The sequence below is a fragment of the Photinus pyralis genome, unplaced genomic scaffold, assembly GCF_008802855.1.
Source record: "Photinus pyralis isolate 1611_PpyrPB1 unplaced genomic scaffold, Ppyr1.3 Ppyr1.4_LG6, whole genome shotgun sequence".
In the NCBI taxonomy this organism is placed as follows: domain Eukaryota; kingdom Metazoa; phylum Arthropoda; class Insecta; order Coleoptera; family Lampyridae; genus Photinus; species Photinus pyralis.
In genome coordinates this window covers 6,267,671-6,280,221 of record NW_022170663.1, presented here as the reverse complement: position 1 = coordinate 6,280,221, position 12,551 = coordinate 6,267,671, and positions in this window count along the sequence as shown.

The window sequence follows — 12,551 nt, the reverse complement described above, 5'->3', positions numbered from 1 at the left end:
AAGCATAAACGTGACGTTAAATTCAAGAAAACGATTTTACGATGCTGAAATAACTAAGTTTCTATACAACAACAATACAATCTAATTAATTCAAAAATGTAAATCAGGCAGTATGAGCCAATTTTTCGGAGTACAACAAATAACGTAACCAAATAGTATATATCGGCATCAAACAAAGTCTCGGTAACTTCAAAAACTAATTTACAAAGCAATGGTACAACGGAGCGACTTATAACAGTAATACTCTCCAAGGTTTCGTAATACTTGCAGTTAGGAACTATATTGTAATCTCCAGGTATAAATTTCGATCTAAGTGGGTCACCTGGTAATGTTTGTATCACGGGACTAATTTTCAAGTAAGAAGGCGGTGGGATTTTGCCAATGAACTTTCCTTGCGTAACATTGAGAAAATCCAATATAATCAGGTAATATAATGAAGAAAAGAGTAAATCAGAAGTACATAAGAACACAAGAGAAAAACTTCACCAAACTTATACAGCCACATAAATCTCTTTAACAGGCAGACAAAAATGTCGAGTCACCAATATGGCGTGTACGTTCTTCTCACGAGTAATATTTGAATTTGTCGGTAATGTAGAAATTGATTTATAGCCGGTGAAGCAAAAAACTATTGTATTAAGAAATCTATAACACTTGCATGACCTCTAGTGGTAACAATATAGAACTAGATAAAAGAACTGCTCTACAAGAATGATTTACATTTTAAACTAGTGGATTACAAAGGACACTAGAGTAAAGATCAAAAAGTTACTTAAATGGATATCAGGAATATCAGTTGGTAAGAAAAAAACGAAACAAAATCAATGGTAATTGAATGATTCGTCACAGAGTTAAATTTTGTTGTAGACACGATCATTGGACATTATGAAAATTTATTCACGTTGAAACTGTATAACATAAATATCGCCCATTTAAAACGAGGTGTAAGGACCCGCAATGCCCGATTAACCTTTTAACACATTAAATTGAAATTGGAATTTATGAAACCGTAAGTTACAGTCTGAAATTATAACAGCGCAAAATGATTTCTTATCCACACAAACCAGCACGTTACTAATACAGAATTTCCCTAAAAGTATAAGAAAAAAATTGAGGAGTTCATACTGGGGGTTGGTGTTAACTTCGCCCCCAACTTGACCGGACCGGATTTGTGCGGTCAAATTCAAGACACTAATTTTGTATAGGAAGAAAAGGAAATTAAAATATGGGGGGAGGGGGACATGACCTGCCAATGAAATCGAAATTGCTCGCCGTATGTCACCAAACTGCGATTGCGTGTGGAATTTTATAGGGTTACTGAGATATCTTCAAACGTGCATTATCTAACTCTTTGGCGCACAAAATAGCAACAATAGGATACACATTTGTCGAAAACTGAAAAGACGCGTCTTAAATTTCGAAGCGAACGAGCACAGCAGCCCACAGTTTATTGTTAGCGTTCTCGCCCTTCCTAGGGTAGGTACGAGCAATTTCCCTTTAAATTTAAAAAGTCTACACCACGTCTGCCATTTACAAATTACTCTACTTTGACCTAAAGATACTAAGCATTCCGAATAAGTAGAGAAATACAGGGGGAATCATAAATAAAAATTCTAATGGTTTTTTAGTTGCTGCCTAATGGAGCGTATATTTTAAAAGTAGGTGTAAAGTGTTCGAAATATAAAATGGAATTTATCAGAATGGTCTCGTATGATTTTTCAAGGGGGGTTGCTTGTGCTGCGTCATTTAGAAGAAATCATTTTAGTAACGCGCCGCGCGGCATATAAAGCTTTACGGAATATCTACCGCTTTTCTTTGCGCGTTTTTTGCGTTTTATAGGACTATTATTAGCGTATTTAGATTAAGCGTGTCGCGCACCTTTAGCTCGTTACGATAAATCAGAATTTACGGTGAAAATGTGTTCCAACGGCTGAATCATCTCATGTTGACAATTAAAGTTGAGCTTGCCAAGTGTGTCAAGTTATACGTATATTTGATCCCACGCAAAGGTGCTAAAAACATGACGACGGTTAATGCTCTTACAACATATTAACGTATTTTAAATTATGATTAGTGGAAGAAAGACAAATTTTTCCTTCGTGAAAGAAATGTCCGCAATTCCTAATGGTTTATTGCCAACTAGATCGCGCATATTGAGCATCCTCCAATTTGAATTAAACAGTAGTTGCAGGGAGTTTTTTTTTCGTTTTCATTTCGATCGATTTGCCCTACGGCGTTCTACATTCTGGTCCGAGCGAAATGGTTTCCTGACGACAAATTGAGTTTTGTCAGAAGTTATCAATTTCGTTTGGTTCTTATTTCGTGATTCAGAAAATGCAATTATATTCATAGTAGCAATAAATACACACACAATTTCCTTTGGCACATTATAGAGCTAAAATTAAAGTTTTATTTGCAGTAAATCAATTAGTGTGCGGTACTGTAATAACGGAGTTACTATACTAGTTTCAATAGGAATCTGTCATTTCATTTCTGTAAATAATTTTTTTGGTATAATCCACGCAACGAATGTTTAATTAAATGATTTACTTATTTACAATTAATTAGAAATAACTTTATAAGTCTTGAAATGAATTGATCTATAATAGTTAAAATATTATTTATCACTCATACGTACAACGTTATAACAACTCGAACTATTTATTACTTCGGCGTTGAAATTGGAACTGAACTCAAACGCAATTCGATTTGCTTACCTATATAGCAAACGCCAGTGTTCTCGAATGCTTCCGAACATTCTAGAATATTCTCAAACAAATACGTCATATTTCTCGGAAAGAATGCGCCACGCCCGCTTTTGTTTCACTTCGCTGACGATTAATCTTTTGGCTGGATATGTATCTATTTTTTATCATAAATTTTATCATAAATGAATGACACTTAGATAAAAGTTTATTCAACATTTCCACAGTTATATTGCCCTGATCTTTTACAATATTGGTAATTTCCTTTTTTTTCGTATATCCTATTTAATTGGGGCACATGACTTGAATTCCAGGGCATATTGACAATTACCGAAACTAAAACGCAACCTCGTTGAAAGCGCCACACATTGTACACGATAGAAACATGAAGAGGATAAGTAAATAGCTTGATGTTTTACATTTTTGGCATCTGCTACTAAAAAAATTCCAATAAATATTGGGAGAAACAGTGGCCTCGATCAACTTCCGAAAATTAAAATTTGAACCTGAAACCTGAAATAAATCTTGGATACGAAAAGAAAAATTTGACATGAAAACTTTATCCGGGTCGTACAATGAACTCGAATGTACAAAATTAATTGATTAACGACAAAAATATATTCATTACATGAAATTTAAAACGAAATCTTTAAAACGCTTATTTAAACAAATTACCTCGCACTCCTGACAGCTTGAGGAAACTTCCCTTTGTTTTTAAAACAACTGGACTCAATGGCCCGTATGAATAAAAATAAGCAAATGCTTATACTTGCAAAATTCAAAGTAAATACTCGTAAGTGCTCCTTCGCACTGGGCGACTTAGCAGCGCTTCTAAGCAGAAGGACAGGACGCAGTACAGCGCTGCTAAACCATGCTAAACAGACCAGTATGAAGGGGCAGTTACGAGTATTTACTTTGAATTTTGCAAGTATAAGCATTTGCTTACTTTTATTCATACGGGCCATTAACTCGACCTAGCTAGTTATCAGCACCAGAACACGTAACTAATTAAATTACGCCCGATAACAAAACTTCTTATCGCAAACAACCAGATAAAACCTTTTATACCGTACGCAAACTTGATCACATGTTCCTACGTTTTAGCACACAATTTTACATTTTACAATTTCAAACGATTCTAAAAGGAAACACAAATCCGGAAATTCACGCTCAAATGAAATAAACCAACTCCGTGCTTATGTGTAAACATGGGGACACACAAATAGAAATAATCTTATATACGGGGTGTCCCGTTATTATATTCGTTGTTTAGACCGAAATAACGTTTACATGACGTTGACACAATATTTTAACGTTTATGATTTATTTTTCGATGACAATTATAAACTAAAGGTTACTCTCCTTATTTCGCAGAATTTTAGTTGAATTTTTTCCATTGTGGGCGAGTGGTACTTTAGTACTTAAGTACGGTCCTGACTCTGTAAATGCGTTTGAAAGTTTAGGGCCACCGGTGAGATGGTGCAGTAATTTCGAATTACAGGGCGATTTTGATTATTTTGCAGTCATCGTTATCGAGGGTGCTACGTGTGTGAGTTTAGTTATTAATTTATGTCCAGGGATCTAATGGGATGAAAGAGCTTTAATTGGTGGAAAAAGTTTGCGTCCCGGAATAGGTGTTAAAAAGGTAAAATAGTGGGAGGTGGGATGCGCGTTGAACCATGAGCTGAGTCACATCAATCCCCTGTAATTTACCATAGAGTGGATTTCATTTTGTGAGAGCGTTGGCAGGAAGCAGTCAGCGTAGTTGAGTCGCTCATCTGTAATTTAGCGCGGGATATATTCAATTCGTTATTCATGTTGAATCGCAAGTGAAATTAATAGTTTCGAAGTTCGCGTGAATTAAATTTTTAGGGGACGTTCATATTCAAATGATAGTTTGCGAATTGTAAACTATTACGATAAATACGAGCAATAGCGGAAGTTACACGCGATATTAAATTATTTGACCATGATAACTAGAAGAACTAGCGCTTGGGCTTTCAATCATCACAGTTTGCTGTTCAAGGCAATTTTTGCTAAACATTCAGACACCTCTTAACCACCGATAGGTCCTTGAGTTACTTGGGATTCAGAAAGTCACCTTACAGGGACAAAGAAGCAGATTTTTCGGGACAACTTCAAGGCCTGCCACCTTTCACAACGGTGGGAGATCGTAAGTATTTGATTAAGGTGGTCGTCTGCCATTTTGGAACTCTTTTTAGTAAATGTGATGAGTGGTAGAGGGCGCGATGTGACATTAACATGAACTTTGCAGTTATTTTTGAAAATTTCAAAGGGAACGATATAATTATTACACTCGTGTGATATTATCAAATAACATGAAAAAGTGATCATATCAGTGAAAACCGCATTTTGATATCTGTTTTCTAAGCAGAGATATGGCGAAAATACGAACATTCATAAGTGTTGATTAAAAATTAATTAAAAATCTGATCTCCCACCCCTCATATGAGCTAGAGCAATTTGTGCTGCATTAAAATGATGCAAAATTGATACATTTTTTATGCATGTTTGTTAGGTATGTTTTAGAAAAAAAATCATTTCTCTTGAATCGTACGCCATCTAGCGGGGAAGCTAGAAACTTGAAAATAATTTCCAGCGATTTCTCTTGGCCCCTTTTGTTAAAAAAATTTTTTCCCCAAGCTGTGCAATTAACGGTTCCATAGATATAGCCTGTGACCATTATTAATGGAACACCCTGTACAGCTGTTCTATACGAGACCGTTATGGATGTTCTCGATGGCTCGAGATCGCCTATCGGAGATCCGGACTACCGTCCCTAGATGATCTTTCGAGCTCGCGACGTATCCACTGGAGAAGTTGTATCAAATCAATTGACTGAATTCTGTGAGCGGTCCGTGCGTTTCCACGAAAGGGCAGATTATATAAATTGTTTATTATTGAGATTATATTTCCAATTATAGACTTTCACTATTGTACTGCATGAAGGCCTTTTACTTTTTCGCAAAATTTTTTGCACTCGATTTTAATTGATATTGTGTACCTTTACCGTGTCTCTAGGTAACTTTTGGTTACTTTAGTTTGCATTATTGTTCCTTATCGTTTGGCAAATGCAACTGTGATACCGTTACCCTATTGGCGGGACACGAATTAGAAAGTTTGTAATTACATATTATAATACTACGTTCAAACGTAATGTCCTGATTTAGTTGTTATGTAACCCAACTGTAAAATTAAAAAGAAATATAAACTTCTAGAATCAAAAATCTCGCGAGAAACAGGAAACCAATTAAATTACAGACATAAATTTCAGGATTACTCGTAAAATGGTTTCAGCTCAAATAAGATGGTATACACAATACACGTTTATGACCTTTTTGAAACGCTTAAATCTCATTAAGACTTACACATTCTTTATTCCAAGTGAATCAAACGAAGTGCGTTAAATCATTTATAAGAGTTAACCAAATTGAAGGAGGAACTGCATTTAAACAACGTAAATATCGTAGACCGCAATCAAATTATGTACTCCAGTAGCAATCTTATTTCGTTTTTTTTTCGAATAGAATATGTTAGTAATTTCATTACGAACCAATCTTCCACGTAATTCTTCTATTCTGTTCCGGATACCATAATTTCACTAGCATATTGCATAATTGAGGAGGGAATTCGAAATTGATGAACGAAACTTCGACGGTATATCGGTCGCGATTTGCCAAATTTCCCTCAATTTATAAATTTTACACACGAAACAACATGTATTATAATTTCGCCGCTATCGATGCCGACATTAAAATATTATTCGACAATTAGAATACATTAGGACGAGTTTTAATAGCGTGTATTAATTCATTATCGACCGATAATAAATTATTCCGTCGCGCCCCCGTCCGGGGACTTAAACAGCAGTTTCGAAATGTAAATGAGATGAATTGTAAAATCTTTTTCGGGATATGTTATATAAGGGAGAAATGAGTAGCGCTGAAAAGGTCAGTCGAGTAGAAATAATATGAACCAATATAACCTTGTCATTGTAGAGAATGGATAAGAATAAAGTTAAATGGAGCAAGGGAGTTTGCATTTCGCCGACAAATACCGTCTATTACGGAATTATTACAGTCTCTGGTACGATAGTGAGTGTCCCTTTATGAAAGAAATTTTAAGCTCCGTGCAATTAAAATTGAAATCGATCGCTTTCCGATTCCTCTTTCTGTTTGTTATCGTCTCGAGTGTCTTTTATTTAATCTTACAATGCTGTATCTTCTGGCCATTTTCCGATAAGTTGGAAAATGCGACGCGTTTCAAGAAACGATTTAAGGAACTCGCAAGGTAGAACCAAAACCGAGAAAATTTCACCGTTTCAATGACAGCTATGACAAACTGCGCACTCTACTGGTTGAAAAGAGCACTATCAGTGGAATCAGTAGAGGGTTCTGAATGGACTATGCGTGTTTTAATAATAATAAGAACAATAATCTACTTTACTAATATTTGCAATGCATAGTATAGATTATATAGATAAAGGCGAATACATGGGTTTAGGATGGCCATGCCATGTATTTTGTTTATTTAAATGTAAAGAAATTAAGTGTATTCTTTTGTAAAAGTGTTATCTCCGGTGATTGAGATAACAAAAACACAGGTGTTTAATTTATTTGAAGACGCAGTTGGAAGTGAAACGAAAAAGGAATTTGTTTTAAATAGAAGAGACGGACGTTAACCGTTGTTTTGATGTAGGCGATGAAACGTAGACTCTTATTGTTTTGGTGGTTGGCAGATTTTCTGATATTTGAGCGTATTACTGGAAATACAGTCAATCTTTATAATCGTAAAGTTATTATTATAAAAGCGAGTTAGTTGAGTGCTACCAGTATTAACTCGTCGTGCTAGAAGTAAATCTCAATCTAAAAAAGTGAGGTTTACAAAGAAATAGTTTTTCAGTACACGTTAAAGGGGGTCTATCCGTCATTAAAGAGACAAATTTTAGATCCTTTACAACGAACCCAGCGTCGTCTATATCGGGAATCAGGTGCTATAATTACAGTCTAGGAGTGAAGTTTTGAAGCATGTTTGAACTTTGCGATATTCATTTCTGTTCTTGGGACGAAGCATAAGCATAAGAAGATAATATTATGGTAAGCAGTTACCTGACATTTTAGAGGCTCATTACGAAATTGCAAAATACTCAGTTCACCAAATCACGAGAAAAAATTACGAGAGGAAAATAGTTGTTTCCATGTACCGGGTGACCCAATAAGACTGCTCCTCGGCCATATCTTGGGAACCGTTCGTCGTATGACTACTTAGGGGTAAAAAAATTATTGGGTAAATCGGTTATGAAAAATCTCTGGAAAATATTTCAAGTTCTAAAAATGGCCACCAGAGGGCGTAACAGCCATCTTAAATTTTAAAATTGCATTTTCTTTAAATTTCGCATAATAAACTAAACATTCTTTTTTCACATTTTTAAAGAGAACCAGTTTATCTATCATTTTCGTAAAAACAAAAACTCAGTTATTTCAAAAACAAAAATGGCGTGGGGCGTTCAATTATTTTTGCAATAACCTGCTTTAACTTCTTAACCGTTTGACCGATTGTAACAAATTTGGTATCGTTGAAAGGAGCATTCCTTGGGCAACAAGAATCAACCATAATATAGTTAATTTAGTTAAATCCTTCTCCGCCAGGGGGCTATTTTTGACAATATGAACCAAAATCCTAAAAAAAATCGAAAGGAATTATATGACTTTTCTTTATGAACAAATAGCCAAATAACATTCAAAGAGGCCAGTGAAAACAGTTTTTGTAAATCTCGTTCCTAACCTCAAATATTGGGAAAATGAGATTAATTAATAAATTAATAAAAATGCTTAAATTGTATCCTAAAATTACTTTTGACGTATTTCCGGTATTTGTCGATGGCGCGAAAGATTGTTTGGAAAAGCACCCTACACTTTTAGGTAGGCCTTGGAAAATTAAACCAATGAAACACGATGCATTATAAAACAATAACAGCCGTAATTTGTAAATTATTCTGCTGTTTACATTCAGAAAGTGCAGTTTTTTGAATTTGTAATATTTTCTAAAATGCTGGTTTCTAACCAAGAAGCATTTAATATGCTGGCGGCGATGGTTCGTGGTCGATCCGGATAACGCAAATAGAAGGTGTGAGCAGCGATGGCCGCATTATCAAAATACACAAAATATATCGCCAGCGTATTAAATGCTTCTTGGTTAAATCGGGATTTTAGAAAAGATTACAATTTCAAGAAACTGCACTTTCTGAGTGTAAACACAGCAGAATAATTTACAAATTACGGCTGTTAATATTTTATAATGCATAGTGTTTCATTTGCTTAATTTTCCAAGGCCTACCTAGAAGTGTAGGGTGCTTTTCTTTCGCGCCATCGACAAATACCGGAAATACGTAAAAAGTAAATTTAAGATACAATTTGAGCATTTTTATTAATTAATTAATTAATCTCATCTTCCCAATATTTGAGGTTAGGAACGAAATTTTGAAAAACGGTTTTCACTGGCCTCTTTGGATGTTATTTGGCTACTTTTTTATAAAGAAAAAGTCATATCATTCCATTTGATTTTTTTTACGTTAGGATTTTGGGTCATAGTGTCAAAACTAGCCCCCTGGCGGAGAAGGATTCGACTAAATTAATTATGTTCTCATTGGCCAAGGAATGCTCTTTTCAACCATACCAAATTTGTTAAAATCGGTCAAACGGTTAAGAAGCTAAACTAGGTTATTGCAAAAACAATTGAACGCCTCGCACCATCTTTGTTTTTGAAATAACTGACTTTTCTCTTTACGAAAATGATAGATAAACTGGTTCTCTTTAAAAATGTGAAAAAAGAATGTTTAGTTATTATGCGAAATTGAAAGAAAATGCAATTTTAAGATTTAAGATGGCCTCTGTTGGTTATTTTTAGAACTTGAAAATATTTTCCAGCGATTCTTCATGACCGATTTACCCAATAACTTTTACGTCATATGCCGAATGGTTCTCGAGATATGGCCGAGGAACAGTCTTATTGGGTCACCCGGTACGTATATCTACGAGAAGAGGGATTCGAATTAAAAAGTACCGTCGAGTGAACAAAAGTTAAATAAATTTCTGATATCCTAATACAAAACAATTTGGGGGCAATTATTTTTGAAAGAAGATCCAAAAAACATTCTCGGATGTAAACCGGATTCAGTTCGAAAAATAACCTTTTATACAGGTTGATTCAAATTCTAGGGTCACCATGGGGATCTCGGGAACTGAAAGAGATGGGTATGTAGGTAGTTTAAATTTGGCAAAGTTGCGTTGATGCTTAACAAAATGCAGTTTTGAAACTGAAAAATTTCCGACTACTTTCGGAGATTTCTTAAATAAAACGAAATTTTGCACAAATGCTCATTGTACCACCCGTATTATAAGATCACAAAGGCGCACAAAAATAACTTGCTTTTTGATCTGTTTGCGCCTGTACAGATGCGAAGCAGCGGCGCAGCGGCAAAGAATAAACACATTTCACGGAACAATTTTACTGTAAAAGCAGAACGGTGTATTCCAACGTTCTTCTTTTCTTGTATTACTTTCCCAGTACGAGTTCCAAAATGATAGAGATGGTCGAAATAATGGCAGCTGGGGTACAAAAATCTGACAAATTTTTTTTCACTTTGATAACGTCCTCTTAACAGCATTTCTTAATTGATTTACGCAAAAACACAATAAATTATCTACCCAGATGTTGCTTATCTACTACGTCTAGCTGGGTTGCAATTTGTTCCATTTTCTGCTGCTGATTACGCTAAAATCAATCAATATAATTTTTGTTTCTACAATTTTCACCGATTTTGAGCCTTTGGCAGCTAACGGACTAGACCTCCTACAATAAGCACAAGGAGAGCATATTCTACGTATTGATTAAAATTTTCTTCCAAGTATAGAGAGATATGTATCATTTTAACTGCAATGGTCAATTTGAATGACAGGCTTCAATGAATGTATTCATAATCCTGACGTCAAAGAGCTCTTTAAGCATTTAACAGCCGTACACCGTCTAATTACTAATATCATTAGTAGCATAACCGTTTGGTTTCAAGACCGGAGAGTGAAAGGTTGTCATCGCAACTTGGAGATAGACATCTAATTAAAAATCTTCGGCAATACGTCATGTTCAATGAACACACACGTGGACAGAATATAATAACATGAGGCAGCAAAGTTTAATGCGAGATGATTCGAAAACCCATTAAGATATCGAAATTAAAGTGTAATGAAGTATTGCCCTTGCTACCACGCTGACGTAACGTGAGACGATTTCCTCAAAATCTTGTAATGTTATCTGACATTTACTAAAATTACAGCTCCAGTGTGCAAATTGCCTTCGTCACTCGAAGCATTATGATGGAAAATCAATGTGGTGGAAACGGAGTTCTTTTACTTAGAGTGAATACAAATTGCGGGAGATCGTTTCGTTCAATAATCATTTATGCATTCAAGTGCTAGCGTAACAAGCCGTAGTTTTAGGGATCTAATATTATATATGTACAACTTACACGACTTCGGTCATACAGACATTTAAGTTATATCTCTGATGATAGCTGAATTATTATGATTTTATTAAAAGAGTGTACTTTACCCTCATTTGCATTTTTTTATAACACTTCGAAGGCAAGGAAAACGTCCCATCAAATCAAATCATATTTATAACACATAATTTCTAACATATTTAGGGCATTTATCACTTTGACACCGATGTTAAACAATTAAACACAATTCAAACTTACATAGTAAACAAACAGATTCTAGAAAATTCTCGAAGGTCGTCTTATCATAATTCAGAGAAATAATGTCACATCCGCTTTTTTTTCCTTATCTAATAACTAATACCACGGCTAGCTCAGTAATGAATCAACTTTAACCTTGCGCAAGGTTTGTTTTTTATCTCCACTTTTAGTCGGAAAATTAAAACCTGGTCCCTGTCAAACAAGCGCTCATGTAAATTGACTATATTGGTACAAATAAAATCGTTCCAGCTCCACTTTTCTTTACATTTGTTGTAATTTAAATTTGTAAATCTAAATAATTATTCAGATCTTTTTTACCATTCGTAATTACTTCAATACCCAGTACATTTTTGAATTCAAAAAATAAATTTACACGCCTCTGGATGCTACATAAAATTTTAACCCACACAAAAGAATGGTACTTACGACCAATGGGCAAAGAAATCATCAAAATGTGTGATTTGGATTTGCGTATCAAGTGATGATTCATAGGAAATACACAAATTTGTTCACGGAATAAACTCCCTTCAGAAATGCTAAATTGACTTTAAACGAAAGTCTGTTATACAAAATCTCTAAAATAATAATTGACTCCTATTGAAATACCTCACATTTATCGACGAGTCAAAGCTTTCTCCCATTGACAGCTGTTTCTCTCCTTTTGAAAGGTAGCCATCATTCAGAAAATTAGATGGTGGAACGTTTGGTGCATATAATCGGACCTTTTCAATCGCATGGGAAACCTGACTGCTACTTGAAAGGGAATCCCGAAAGGTGTACCATTTTTGAATTCGGAACAAACTGGGCTTCAGGTTTCTCCAACTTTAGTAATTGAACTTTTATTTTTTCACTGAAATGACCAACGTTCCGCAGGAGGCAAATTTAAAAAAATGTCCTTATAAGTTAGGGCAGAATATAATAACAGTCAGAAAAAGCACGAATTAATTGTCTTTAAACTTTTTTACCGGTTGCCGTTTAATGTGAAATCTATTAACACCCCGTATACACAATAGTAACTAACTTTTTATTGTGTAACCGCTCCAAATGTAGACACAATGAACGTTCTGCAC